General features: G+C 48.9%; 1 protein-coding gene across 1 annotated transcript in view; it reads left to right on the forward strand.

Moving 5' to 3' along the window:
- The window catches only part of LOC144831437 (methyl-CpG-binding domain protein 5-like), a 339,083-nt gene that overhangs the window by 209,655 nt on the left and 114,126 nt on the right, over positions 1 to 15,302 (forward strand). The window lies entirely within an intron of this gene.

Below are 15,302 nucleotides of genomic sequence, written 5' to 3' on the forward strand. Positions count from 1 at the left end.
TGGGTAGAACGGTCCGAATCAGGATGATACTGGCCCGTTGGAGGATTTATTTACTGAACCTTTAAATTTCCAGACCCAATTATTATGGTAGTATGCTTTTGGCTGTGTTCCATGTGGTGAGGCCTGTAATGTTTCCTATGAGTTGCGTGACTTCCGACCAGAACCCTCTAAGGCGTGGGCAGAACCATTGCATTTGCAAGATGTCTGCCTGGCATCTGGGGCAGCAGAACTGTGTATTTGGTTACATGCGCTTAGCCAGTGTGGGGTGAGGTAGGCCCTGTGTAGGATCATGTTCTGTATTAATTTAAATATGGCATTGCGTGACACCTTTTTGGGGTATTCCAGGAGAGTGGCTCATTCCTTATCTGTCAACTCCTTCTCCAGGTCTCTAGACCATTTGCCACGTAGTCCAGTGAGGGAGGTTCCTGTGTATGCCCAGGTTCCCTTGTATAACCATTTTATGAGGTGGCGCCCTTTGCCCATTAAATACATTGCATGAATGAGCTTGTGTTTTAGTGGTTCTTCCCAGTCTGGTGTCCAGTGTCTCTTTACGTATCGGGTTCTGGCGGCATGTATCGATTGCCTGGGACCCCATTTTCTCGAGCAAAGTTCTCGTGGTCCATCAGGACGCTGTTAGTAAACAGCACCCTTACTGTGGTGACCCCCTCTTCAGACCAGCTATCAATGCTCCATTTAATAATCAAGCCAGTGGGTGTGGGGATTCCTAGTAGGGGAGTGGTATTGGCATATGGGGGTCTCTGGAACGTGTATTGCAATGCCTTTTTCCAATATGAAAGTGCTATACGTAAAAGCATTGGGGCTCCTTAGGAGGTCATGCTCCGGGTGAGTAGTAGGGTGTGCAGGGGGCCTCGGTTGATGGCTTGCGCAGTGTAACCCAATTCGTGCAGGTTGCGCCCAGCTAGCCAGTACGATAGCCATTGAAGTTGGCTTGCGAAACAGTACGCGTGGAAATCCGGCACACCAAACCCCCTCTCTGTGCGGCTCCAGCTGTAGTTTAGTTAGTCCCATCCTTCTGCAGCCTTTACCCCGGATGAGATCCGATAGGAGTGTGTCTAGTGTTTTTAAAAGGGAGACAGGAAATAATACTGGCAGGTTTGTAAAGAAGTACAGCAGGCTTGGAAGTTCGACCATCTTAGAGATAGCTATACGGCCCATAACCGAGTGCGGTAGTGAGGTCCAGAAGGTCGTCTGGGAGCGTAATGCCCTCACTGCTCTGGTCAGGTTGCCCTCAAGTAGATCCTGCGGATCCCTATAAATTTGAATGCCTAAGTATTTGAATGTGTTTTTGGCCACTGAAAGAGAGAGCTGCCCAAACCGGATCGTTTCCGGACGCTCTCTAGGGTGAAAGAAGAACACCTGAGATTTTGTCTTGTTTATGGTGAGGCCCGAGATGTGTTCAAATTGCTGAAAGATGCTTGGCATCTGCTCTAAACCACAAGTCAGATCATGAGTATTTGCTATGAGGTCATCTGCATATACTGATAATACATGTGTACGTTTCTCACTCGGATTCCTATCTGCTCTGCTTCCCTCCGCAGTTTGATAGCTAGAGGTTTGAACGCCAGCACAAAGAGCAGTGCTGACAGGGGGCAGCCTTGGCGTGTGCCCCTACCCACAGGATACAAGTGTGAAATGTGGACTCCGGTGCGAGCGTGCGCGGTAGGGGCCTTATACAGGAGCCTGACCCACTTCAGGTACATGGGTGGGATGCCAAACATTTCCATGGCCTTTACCGTGTATTCCCATTTGAGGGTGTCAAAGGCCTGTCTCGGATCCAGGGAGATGCACCCAGCATTTAGACGTTCTCTTGGAGTGGCCTCCATGACATGGTACATGCGTCTAATGTTCAGCGATGTACTGCGGGCTGGGACAGAGCCGCATTGGACCGTGTGGATTAATTTTGGCAGGTAGGGGAGTAACCGGCGGGGTAATATCTTGCTTAGTATCTTGTATTCTGTGGCGAGGAGCGCCAGTGAGCGGTACCCCACGATATCCGTGGGTGCTCTGCCCGGTTTAGGGAGGGACACAACCAGGGCCTGCATGGTAGAGAGGAGGTTTCCAGTATCGAGGGCTGTTTGGTATAATCGTTATAGGTGGGGGATCAGTTTGTCTGAGAATGTGTCAAAAAACTCCATTGGCAGGCCATCAAGGCCTGGGGTCTTATTGCGTGGTAATTCCCGATGGCCTCCTTAATTTCACCTCTGGTGACAGGACTTGATAAGTCATCCTGGGCCGTTTGTGTGAGTTGGGGGTAAGTTACGTCGCCCAGAAAGACGTCCAAGAGATTTCTCGTTATTTCTAGCGGGGCTCGGTATAGTGTCTCGTAGTATACACAGAATGCATCTTATATTTCCTGCTGTGTGTTCACTGTAATTTCTCCAGGCGTAGCTATTTCGTGTATTGGAGTGCGGGGGGGCATCTTGTAGTATTCGTGCAAGGAGCGCTCCTGACCTGTCTGCTAATGCATATTTTTCTGGGTGTAGGATCTGTAGTCCATTATCCGGAGACGCTCCAGCAGATCAGCGTGCTGAATGCGAGCCTCCTACAGCAGTGCCTTCTTAGAAGGGTCTCTTGCTGCTTCTTGCTTTAACTTGTTCATGCAGTCTTCGACAGATTTAAGGTTTGTGTGTATTTCTTGAATCACTCCTACTGTAGTACTGATAGCAGTGCCCTGTATTACTGTTTTGAACAAGTCTTACTATATGAGGCACGAGGAGGCCAAATTGGTGTTCTCCGTGAAGTAATTGGTGATGGCCGATGCCATAATGTCGCAGAAGACCGCATCTTTAAGTGACTCGGACCACATATTTTAGGTGGGGACCGGGGTGGGGATTCCGCCCCATGCTACGGTGACCTCTAATGGGTTGTGATCTGAGAAAGTCTTCCCCAGGTAAGTGGTGTGAGACACTTGTGTAGTGAGAGGGAGCAAAGTATTTTGTCAGAGTGTGGAGTTGGTGAGTCGGGAGTATTCTTGACTGTCTGGGTTCTTTAGATGCCAAACGTCTCACATCGCCCAGCCTCTCGTCCATCTGCGCAAGGCCTCCGTTTGTCTAATGGAAGCTGCACCCTGAATTGGAGGGGGGGGGTGAGAGCAGTCCAGTTGGGTGTCCAGCACCGCATTGTAGTCTCCACCCAGTACCCATGGGTAGCTCACCCAGTCTGATAATGTTGTGTTGACACTTGTAAGGAATTTTTCCTGCTCGAATTTTGGGGCATATAGGCTGTCTATTATTATGTGTGCCGTCTAGCGTGCTGTGTACCAAGATGTATCTGTCCTGTGGATCTACGAACTGCTCTAGTGCTACTAATGGGACCTGTGTCTGATCCATATTGTTGCACCTCTAGCAAAGGCAGTGTATGACGTAGTCAACATCTGCCCTCTCCACTTTTTGCGGAGTTTGGCCACTTCAGAGTCTGTGAGGTGAGGTTCCTGCAGCAGTGATACCTGTGTTCTGCACCTATTTAGTTGCGCATGTATCCTGTGGCGCTTGTGGATTGAACCCAGACCCCTGACGTTCCAGGTTATTATGTTGTACATGCTCAGCATGTGCTTGTGGTTCTGTGTGTGGTTTCTAGGGCTGCCTGAGGTTGCGAGGTCGATGGTGTGTTCAGTGTGTTGGGGGGATAGAATCCCTTATAACTAGGTCCAGCTCTGGAACTATGCTGGTCCAAACAAAAAACAACTGTGTTAACGTTGCTTTCGCAATGAAGGGGGTGCCTCCTATACCTTGCATTAAGCGTTAGGCAATATGTTAGTCACTGGGTGTCCGGACCATGTTCTTATGCTAGGATTTTGATGAAGATGAGGGGAAGGTGAGTGCTGCTAGCAACAGTTACCTCCATTGTAGAGTTTGTAGACAGTTCTGTCAAGATGGGGCACTCCGGCCGGGCGCCCCATTAGCCCAGGAAGTCATCTGATGTTTAGGGGGTAACAGAGGGGAACAAGGCGATACTGTTCTCAGAGTCTGAGTGCAAAGAGTTTTATTCTGACGATTCCGACGTGGAAGAAGGGTTGTAATCCCTGAAAGTGGTCGCCTCCGCAAGTGCTGATTTCTGCCTTTTAGGGCCTGCTCTGGTATGGGGTTCTTTGCGTGGGTTTTAAGGCTTGATTTGGTGCGGCGTGTTAGTCATCCTGTCGCACTCTTCAGGCTCAGGTGTGTGCTTTGCGATGAGTTTTCTGATGTTGCAGGGGGTAATGTAACTTCTATCCATTCGTCCGCTTCTTCTGGGCTGTCAGATAAGTATGTCTTTTGGTCATAGATGACCGTCAGGCGGGCGGGGAACAGCAGAGCGCATTTGAGGTCTAGGGCTCTGAGCTTCTTTTTGTCGTTTGGTACAAAGATCTTATGCATTGGACTAGTATTATATAGTCTGGATACAGCGAGATCCGATGATGCTTGTACTGAATTGGAGATTTCTCCCTGGCCATCTGCAACAGAGTGTCCTGGTCCCTGTAGTTTAGTTTTCCGGCGATTATGGGACGTGGCGGGGCACCCGCCGCCAGGTTTCCAGTGGGGATCCTGTGTGCTCTTTCAACACAGAAGAGGTCAGATAGGCCCTCGGGGGCTAAGTGCTCACGTAAACACTGCTCCATGAATCTGGTGGTGTTAGGGCCCTCACAGCGCTCCGGAAGACCAATTACACAAATATTATTCCTTCTTGTTCTTCCTTCAGCGTCTTCAACCCTATCCTGTAACCCTGTTACTTGCCACTGTAGCTGTGCTATTTGCTCCGTATGCTCTTTGTGTTGTTGTGGCGGCATGCCTGACAGGGTTAGCTTTTTGGACTTTACTGTAGTTGACAATTTGTCATGGTCTGCTTTTAGGGGGGTAAAGCCGGTGGTCAGTGAGCCTATTTGTTGCTCTATTGCTTTTCGTGAGTCTCTGACATCTTGTAGGGTTAAGTCCAGCTTATCCTGGGCTGCCTCCATGTTTGTTGGTGGGATGCAGCTTAGTAGAGGAGTTTGGGTGGTGTTGTCTGTGTCCTCCAGCTGTTGCGTGTTCGTGGTGGTTGCAACTGGCAGCTTTCCCTTAGGGCATCCCATGGTGTGGTAGTAGCCAGTTCGGGCAACAGGCAAGCGCGTCTGAGTTTAGGGCCAGCTGTGTCTTCAGGTGAATGGGGCCCCCATGGTTCGGTGTATGAGCAAGCCTGAGCTCTGTGGCACTCTCGTTGCTTCAGCAGTGCTAGGGACCAGGCCACCTGGTTCACTGGCTGGAGATGTTCTTCCCTGTAGTGAATGCGGCGGAGGAGCCGTGAGGCGCGTGTGTGATCTTGTTCACTGGGTCTGTGCATGTTCCGGGGTTGGCTGGCAGTTCGGTACTGGTGTTTCTGCTCCCAGTTCCACCTTAACCAGCCAAATTAACTTCCTGCTTTTTCCCCGCAGCCTGACTCCGTTGCAGAACAGGCTTTCCATACTTTGGATGTGAAACCAGCCCTGATATACTATATTGACAGAACTAAACCATATAGAAAAACAAAACTCTTTGTTGTTGTCTCCAAGCCCCATAAAGGGAAGGCTCCTTCTAAATCACGCATTGCAAGATGGCTCATGACATGCATCCAAACATGCTATGCTAAAGCTAAGAGAACTCTGCCTATTCGTCCCAGAGCCCACTACACTCGGAAAAAAGAGCCTCTTTGGCCTTCGTATGGAACATTCCAATAGCTGACACATGCATCTGGTCCACACTACACACTTCTGCAAAATATTACTGTCTGGATGTGCTAGCACTCCAACAAGTGGCCAGGCACTACTCAATACACTTCAATATACTGCAACACCCACAGGCTAGCCATTGCGTTGGGTGGACTGCTTTACAGTCTATGCACATCATGTGTATGTTCTGCCACACAGGCTTCGAATGGACTATGTTACGTTACCTGTAAGCATCTGTTCGTCGCATGTACCGCTGTCGATTCTCATGCGCATATACTCCTCCCAGGGCACGTATGGCAGTTGCAGTGTCCCTGACTATTTCTTTTCCCTCCCTTGCATAGATATATCTCTAGACTACCCTTTGCTTCACACTCCATCCTCACCCGGCGGTAGCGGGAAATCAAACAATTGAGTTGATGATCATGCGCGTTACCATCAAGGAGTAGTCACAGTGCCTCGTGACTCGAAATAAAAATTCAAAGAAAAAAACTTGCATACATCCGAGCCCAACACTAGCCCAACACTAGATGGCAGGAGTATGCACAGCATGTGAATTTACAGCACTACATGCCATAACAGATGCTTACACGAAAAGCAACATATTCCTTTCTGGAGTAGAGTTTCATGAAGGGTGAGAACATCTAATTTTATTCTTTGAGACAGATTCAGACTTTTGATATCATTACTTGCGGAGTCTCCCAGGTAAAGCTGAGCACAGATCGTGTATTGGTAACCTGCAGCACCTCACTCTTAAGGCAGCCTGTTTATCCATTGTTCAGGCATATGCACCGGCGCCGTTTATGCCTTTTATGCCGACGCCGGCTTGGCATTTCCGGCGCCGAGGTCATCGACGCCGATTCCATCTTCACCGGCTCCGGTCCGACCTCGTGTACTCCATACTGATCCACCGGCTCCGAGTTCGACGCCGGCACCGGCTCCGTCGACCCCGAAAATGAGGTCTAGGTGGGAGGCCCAAAGGCTTTTGGAGGAGCGTAGATATAGAGCACAGGAGATTGAAGAAGGTGAGCTGCAATACTCCGATGACTTCTTTGAAGAACTTAAGGAGGCTAGTGGTCTGGAATTATCTCCAGAGTGGGAACTTTCCTCAACTCCTGACGTCCCTTCGAAGGATGTTGCGCCATTTCACATGGTCATCAGAAAAGCAGCTGAACTATTGGATCTCAATCTGCCCACTGCGGAGTTTAAGTCAAAAATTTCACTGAGGTACTCCATTCTCCCTCTTCAGTGGTGGAACCTATGCTGCCTTTTAATGAGGCAATTACAGAGCCTGTCTTGGAAGTGTAGAAAAAGCCCTTCTCATCACCTGCTGTATCAAGGGCTGTGGCTAGGAGATATAGGGTGGCTCCTGGAGATCTTGACTTTCTCTCAACTCATCCGTCTCCAGAGAGTTTAGTTGTACAGGCAACCTGTTCCAAGACATCAACTGGAGCTTTTCCGCAGGTACTTGCGGATAAGGAGTCCAAAAAGCTGGACCAATCCGCTAAGAAGGTATTCTCTTCAGCTAGCACGTCCTTCTAGGACGCTATATATACGCTTTGATGGACTCTGCAAAACAGTTGGTACCAAAGATACCGGAAGAGGATAGACAGAACTTCAATGAGGTTCTTGCGGACACTCAGGCTGCTGCTCGCCAGGTGATCCAGAGCGGTTTGAATACGGTTGACTCTGTGGCAAGGGTCATGGGATCATCTGTTGCCACCAGGAGAGCTGCTTGGTTGAAGTCTTCTGAATTTTCCCCTGATGTACAGGCTACTTTATTAGACCTTCCATTTGATGGTTCCGGCCTGTTTGGAAAAAAGGCGGATGCTGCCTTGGAAAGATTCAAGGACAGTAGGGCGACGGCTAGGTCTTTGGGCCTTCAGACCAGAGGTACATCGGGTAAGAGATACAGCGGATTTGGGAGATCTTCCTTTCGCTCTTACAAGCAACCACAGCAGCAGAATCCTCTGTACAAGTCGTACGGGGGTAGAAACAGAGGCCGCCCAAGAGGTCGTCAAGCTTCCTCCTCCTCCTCCTCTTCCCCTTCCCACCCCCTCCAACCACAGCAAAGCAACCCTAGATCCACCATTCCGGATTATGCTGGTCCTGTAGGGGGTGGGCTTACTAATTTTTTACGGGATTGGGAATCGGTCACATCAAGACCTTTGGGTTCTCAATCTCGTGGAGAATGGGTATGCTCTTCCCTTTCGGGAATTTCCCCCAAATTACCCTCTTTGCCAAGGGTTTTGCACAGAGGACCACACTCTTCTCCTACAGGAGGAAGTCCTGGCGTTACTAAGGAAAGGTGCGATAGAGGTGGTTCCGGAGCAGGAAAGGGGTCAGTGATGCTACTGCCAGTATTTCCTGATACCCAAGAAGGATGGCAGACTTCGTCCAATCCTGGACCTCAGGGTCTTGAATCTCCTTCTGAAACAGGAGAAGTTCAAGATGCTCACCCTTGCACAGGTTCTTCAAGCGCTGCTGGATAAAGCCTGGATGGTGTCGATCGACTTGTAGGATGCGTATTTTCATATTCCCATCCTGAAGTCGCACAGGAAGTATCTCAGTTTCAAGGTGGGGTCGCAACATTACCAGTTTGCGTACCTTCCTTTTGGTCTTACCTCGAATCTTCACCAAGGTGATGGCAGTGGTGGCAGCACATCTCAGAAGGTCAGGGATACAAGTATTCCCTTATCTGGACGATTGGCTGATAAAAGCAGAGTCTCCAGAAAAGGTGCTCCATCGTCTGTAGGTCACAACGCAGTTGTTGTACAGGTTGGGATTTTCGATAAATGTACCCAAATCTCACCTGGTGCCCTCCCAGCGCAACCTGTTCATTGGTGCCGTACTGGATACCACTGTGTGTCGGGCATTGCTGCCTCCACAAAGGATTCTCGACATACAGGAAATTATTCCTTTATTTTACAATGGAGCGGTCATTCCAGTCCTGAAGGTCCTTCGTCTGCTCGGTCTGATGGCTTCCTGCATTCTGTTGGTCAACCATGCACGCTGGCACATGAGGGCACTCCAGTGGTGCCTCCGCAGGCAGTGGTATCAACACAACAGAGATCTCAGAGAGTCAGTGAGGATCTCCAGGGAAGCTGCGACGGATCTATCTTGGTGGACCATGGAAGGCAATCTGTCTCAAGAAAAAGTCCTTTCATCTGCCTCCATCGGTGGCCACAGTGATAACGGATGCATCCACCCTAGGGTGGGGTGCTCATCTGAGGGATCTGGAGATCAAGGGTCTTTGGTCTCCAGAGGAAATTTTGCTTCACATAAACCTTCTGGAGTTACGGGCGATACGTTTGGCACTCAAGGCCTTTTTCCCTTCCCTTCGCGGTCAGCCGGTGCAAGTCCTGACGGACAACACTACCGCGATGTGGTATGTCAACAAGCAGGGAGGAGTGGGATCGCATTGCCTTTGCAGACAGGCTCTGCGTCTCTGGCCCTGGGTTCAGGACCATCGGATTTGTCTGATGGCAAACCATCTGGCTGGAGTTCTGAACGTATGTGCAGACAGTCTCAGTTGGCAGTTCTCAGCCAACACGAGTGGAGGCTTCACCCAGAGGTGGTTCATCACGTCTTTCGGACGTGGGGAACTCCTCGGGTGAACCTGTTTGCCACTCAAGAGAATGCTCACTGCCCGTCACTCTGCAGTCTCCAGTATCCAATGCAGGGAGCTTTGGGGGATGCGTTTCATTTGAGTTGGGGCTCACAACTCCTTTACGCGTTTCCTCCCATACCCTTGATTCCTCGGGTTCTGAGAAAGATTCGCCAAGACCGGGCCCAAGTCATATTGATCGCCCCGGATTGGCCAAGAAGGGTGTGGTACACAGATCTTCTCCACCTCTCCTCCTGCCCGCCGCTCCGTCTCCCTCTCAGGGCAGACCTCCTCTCTCAGATGGAGGGGCAGGTTCTACACCCCCACCTCCAGACCTTACACCTTCATGCCTGGAGATTGAACGGGGCCACCTGAATTCTTTTTCTCTCCCACATGACGTGGTGGATGTCATTTTATCAGCCAGGCGTCATTCCACCAAGTCTATCTACTCTTATAGGTGGTCCAAATTTGTCTCTTGGTGTGGAGAGAAGTCCATTGACCCCTTGAAGGGTCGCTTAACCGACATTCTTCAGTATGCACTCTCTTTGGCTCAGCAAGGATTTGCTTTAGCGACAATGAAGGGTTACCTTTCGGCCTTGTCGGCATTTCTTTGCCTGCTGGATCAGCCGTCCTCATTTAAGTCACCTATTGTTTTAAGGTTCTTAAAAGGCCTTATGAATAAATTTCCTCCCACTCCTTTTATTGTGCCTCAATGGGGCTTGAATCCTGTCCTTACTTTCTTAATGGGTTCACCTTTCGAGCCCTTGCACAGGCGTCCCTTGAGGTTGTTATCTTTTAAAACGGTCTTTCTGATTTCGATTACCTCGGCAAGGAGGGTAAGTGAGCTTCAAGCTCTAAGTTCAAAACCCCCGTTCTTGACAATTCTTGTTGAAAGAATGGTTCTCAGGACCAGGGCTGCTTTTCTGCCTAAGGTGGTAACTCCCTTCCATCTGGGGCAGTCCATTACCCTCCCTCCCTTCTATTCTCCCCCTCATCCTTCCAAGGAGGAGGAGCGGTTTCACCGCTTGGACCCAAAGAGGGCGGTGAGCTTCTACCTTGACAGAACCAGAGAGTTCAGAGTTGATGACCAGCTCTTCGTGGGTTTTGTTGGTGCCAGAAGAGGCAAAGCAGTGCACAAGCGTACGCTGTCAAGATGGATTGTCTTGTGTATCAAGATATGCTACTCTCTGGCCGGTAAGGAACCTCCTGAAAGTTTGAGAGCTCATTCCACTAGAGCAAAGTCTTCTACATCTGCTTTATCAAGAGGCGTTCCTGTAGAGGACATTTGTAGAGTGGCAACTTGGGCTTCACTCCACACCTTTGCGAAGCATTACTGCTTAGATTCCGAGATGAGGAGGGATGGTCACTTTGCGCGCTCTGTTCTTCAGGATTTCTTGGTATAGAAGGGTGTACACCCTCCTCCGGGAGTGGAAATGCTGTGGGAATCTATTCACAAGGTGAGAAATCAACTGGCAGATGTATCCATCAGAAGAACAAGTTACTTACCTTCGGTAACGCTTAATCTGGTGGATACAGTATCTGCCTGTGGATTCCTCACATGCCCACCCGCCTCCCCGTTGTCCACTCTTCTATACGATAATGTAATGTTTTGATGTGTATATATATGTTACTTTCAAAAGAAGTGTGTTATTCTACTTCATTTGCTACATTGTCTTCACACTGTGTGTGTTTCCTTGATTATATTGTACTGTGTACACTGTATATATATCTACTGTTGTCGGTCCATCGGTGTGCCTCGAAGGCACGGAAAAAAGGGCGGAACTGATGTTATCACGCCGACGTGGGTCTATTATGGAGTCTGTAACGTCAGTGGAGCCGTGCTTCTGTGACGTCGTCGGCGTGGAGCTACAAAAGAATTTCCGAATGTTGCTGACACAGGGGATATTCACAAGGTGAGGAATCCACAGGCAGATACTGTATCCACCAGAAAAAGCGTTACCGAAGGTAAGTAACTTGTTCTTCTTGTCTTTAAACAGCAACTTTCATGAGTAACATTTTACATATTAATCCAGCATTAACTTGTTAAAAATGTAGGTTTTAAAAAAATATATATATTTTAATTGTTGTTTTAGAATTGAAAGAGTCTTATAGTACATTTTCTGAAACGTTCCCTGGATCCCCCATGTGGGCTTGGCAGTTCATTGCTAATGACTATAATGAAAAATCCCTGGAGGAGTACAGGAGAATTCTCTTTTTTGGAGAAATATTCAGTTGTAAACTTGACAAACATCATTAGGCACCTGGACACCAAGCTTGCCATTTGCCTGTGGCCTCCAGTTCCTGCTTGTTCCAAACCGATCCAGTGACACAACAGCTGCCTGTGTATTCCAACTGGGGTTTTCTTGACTGGGTTTTCCCACTCACCATTCTTCCCGCCAACAGAAGCCCATCTCACACGAAGACCTACTTAATGTAGGCCACAGTGCGACTGCACCGCTGGCGTGCCAATGTCAAGCCACTCTACTGTGGTAAATAAATAATTAATTACCGGATCTATTTTTCGGGATACTCATATAAACAGATAGCTCAATAAATAAGAGTCAAGATTCGAGGTAGCTGGAGTGTACAGGCTTTAATCAGGCATAAAAGGACAGGAACAGGACAGCCTGCATGGGAATAGGATGGCAGCTGCCGGGGGCAGGATCTGGGAGCATAAGGGGTAACCTTTAATAACAGTGCACAATATTTATAGTTAAACAAATACATTGCATTCAATACAGTAGGCGTAGCAGTAGGCGGAGTTTGTAGCAGTCGCGAAAGATAAGGCATAAAGTGGGTGTAACAAGAGGTGTGTACAGGGCGTATACATAGACATGTGATGCAAACGTAACAGAATATGTCATAAACGGGGCGGAAACATGGAGGGGGCTACCTGAGCAGCTGGGACCTCTAACCTAGTGGTGCGCGCAAATGGGCAATGACGTGTTACCAGGGAGAACTGGGGGCTATGACTTCTGCGCTAGAAGAGGAGACGAAAGTCTGGAGGGTCAGAGCGACATGTACCCAGGCATATCTAGTATCTGTTGTTTAGAGTACATGTTGATAGAATCCAAAAGTTTATCAGGGCAAAGGCTAACAGACACTAAGACTGGTGCATGCATTAGTCTAAATGTATTGCATGTGCGAGGAATATTCTATGAATATGAATACAGTATTTCTCTTACATGGAGACATAAAGGCTAGACCATGACGGAAACTATTGATGCGATTCAGTAGCTTAGGAATGCAGAGAAAGAGGGCTGGACTGATAACTAGAATCATAACATACTCTTGGCAGACTGGGAGGCAGAGCCAGGCCGAGCCGGGCACTGCGAGGCATAAAAGTAAGCTAAGGGTCAGGGATACAGGTGGGGGCTGTATCGCTCCTCGGAAAGGGTTCAGGAAACAGGAGCTGAATCTGAGTCCGGGCCCTTTTGAGGCCTAGAAACGGGGACAATTCAATGAATTAACGTGCACACTATAAAACGTGGCAACGTAGCTTTTACATAGGCCTGATATTCGTTATATTCACGAAAACTGGAAACTGGCATACTAGAGATGGACACAACTGTAATTGCGTCTTTAATCGATCAGAGGGGAATACATGCATATCGATCATACACATATAACATAAGATGGGGAACACGTAGGCACATATAACATGGCAAAATGTACTTTTCCACACTACACCCATCCGCGCCTGGACTGCACCCAGTGCCGTGACCCCTGACCCTCCTGCCCCATAAAGATACACCTTTTCCAAGCTCTACACCCTCAACCCCGGGCGCCTCAACAAACCCTTCCACTGCGCTGACCCATGCTGCACAGTAGGACCTTTCATCTGCACCCACTGCCACTTCACCTGCCACTGCACACATCAGCCCACCGACCAGCCCCGCACCACAGACACCACCTGAACAAAAACACCAACTCTCATGCGCCCTTCTAAACACATGCTTTACTATGCAAGCATTCCACTGAATTATGGCGCCTCATCACCAACCGCCCCAGACATTGCCAGAGCGGTCCCCGACAGATACAAAATCACTCACCAGGACTGCACCAAAAAGCCGGGAAGAGGACCAGCCATCATCCACAAAGAGACCATACACCACTGACAACATTGCCACCCCCATGGAAAATCTAAATTTCAAGCTCCACACGGACGACAAAACGGCCATCATAGGCACTCTCTCGTTCTGACCCGCAGGCCAGTGCTCCAGCTTCTGCAACACCATCGCAGAGTTCATTGCACCCCTATCCTTAGACTGCAAGGACTGCTTCTTTCTAACCAACCTCAGTTTCCACATCGACGACCCCAACAACAAAAACACTGCACTCCTTGACAACATGAGCAGCGTCGGATTGACCCAGATCATCCATGACCCTACACACACCGCAGGCACGAGCTGGACCCAATTTTGACCTTTAGCAACCGCGTCAAACACAGCCATGTCACAGAACGCACATGGACTGATCATTCCATCGCCCATTTCAGCATCTCCAGGCCTTGCACTGCAGAGCCTCAGATGGCAAACACCCCCCACTGGAGGTGGAATAAAGAGTCCAGCTGGGCGAATGCCCTCAACGCCTCCAATCCTGCTATCACCACCAGCCTCGAACAGGGAGTGAAAAACTTCATTGCCTGGATCACCAATTGTGCAGACAGCATCGTCCCCATCAAGAGCAAAATCCAAAGAAAATCCTCCAAAAAGGCCAGCTGGTACAACCAAGAACTCAGAACAGTGAAACTGGACAGCAGACAGTTGGAGAGGAGAGAACGCACGATCAAGAGCACCTCTGACAGGGCAACCTTCAAGCTCTCCCGCTACCTCTGCCGCCGCCTGCTGAGGGTATCAAAGAAGACTGCACTTGCCGCACCCATCGAAACCAGCACCAACAACACCAAGGAACCTTTCAACATTGTTAAGGAATTTTCCAACCCAACTGCCAGCAAAAACATCATCATATCCTCACAGGAGCAGTGGGACATCTTTGCCCACTTCTTCCACAACAAGAGCGCAACCATATACTGAAACTTTGAACCCTAACCAACACCTACGGACAACAGATACGCCACCACCGTAACCGACAGAAAACAACACATTGACCACCAATGATACCACCTCCACCATGAAATCCATCCACTCGGGAGCTCCCACAGACCCATGCCCGGATCACATCTTCAACCTCGGAAACCAAAGCATCGGCCAGGAACTCGCTACCCTACTCAAAACGTCTATCACCACAGCAACATTTCCAGGCGCCGGGAAACACACCAAAATCAGACTGCTACTGCTACTCAATCCATCACATTGTTTTTATACATGTCCAGCTGACCACTGAATAAAGTTTTGTTGTGGGTTACAACTGTGACATTTCTAAACACTTCTTTGTCACACTGACTCTCACAAAAAACCAGCTCCGCAGTATCCTGGCGTAGTAGCACACCGGGTAGGCATTCGGCTTCTCCCGGTGGGCCCGATGATGAAGCATGTCACCACCCAGGGTGGTGAGTGAGGGCTTCCTGAGCAAACCCAATGAGCTTTGTTCATTTTCACCTTTCTCCTTTTGCGTGCTGACCTATACCTATTGAATTACACTCTTGTGCATGTACACAGGAATTCGTTATTTACCATGACATAGTATGTCATGGTAAATAACGAATTCTTAAGGGCCTGTGGCACTGTTTCCAGTGCCACCTACATATAGATATACCGATTCAGTAAATTTACCGAATCGGTATTTTACAGTATCGGTAAATTTACATCTCAATCACCAAATACCGGTCGGTAACGGCCGAAATCAGCTGTTACCAACCGGTATTTGGTGACATACATCTGGCCCATAGCTTTGTTCGACTGCTCACTAAATCATATGGTGCTGCATCAAACAGCATGCACCTTGTGGCAAAATGCTCCCCTTTCAGACACATAATCTCAGCTAAGGTGAATCACAGATTGCCCTCAAACTAAAACCTAATAATGTGTTGCCAAGTGAAGTTCTTTCCCTGTCCTGCTT

Source organism: Lissotriton helveticus, chromosome 1_1, assembly GCF_964261635.1.
Source record: "Lissotriton helveticus chromosome 1_1, aLisHel1.1, whole genome shotgun sequence".
In the NCBI taxonomy this organism is placed as follows: domain Eukaryota; kingdom Metazoa; phylum Chordata; class Amphibia; order Caudata; family Salamandridae; genus Lissotriton; species Lissotriton helveticus.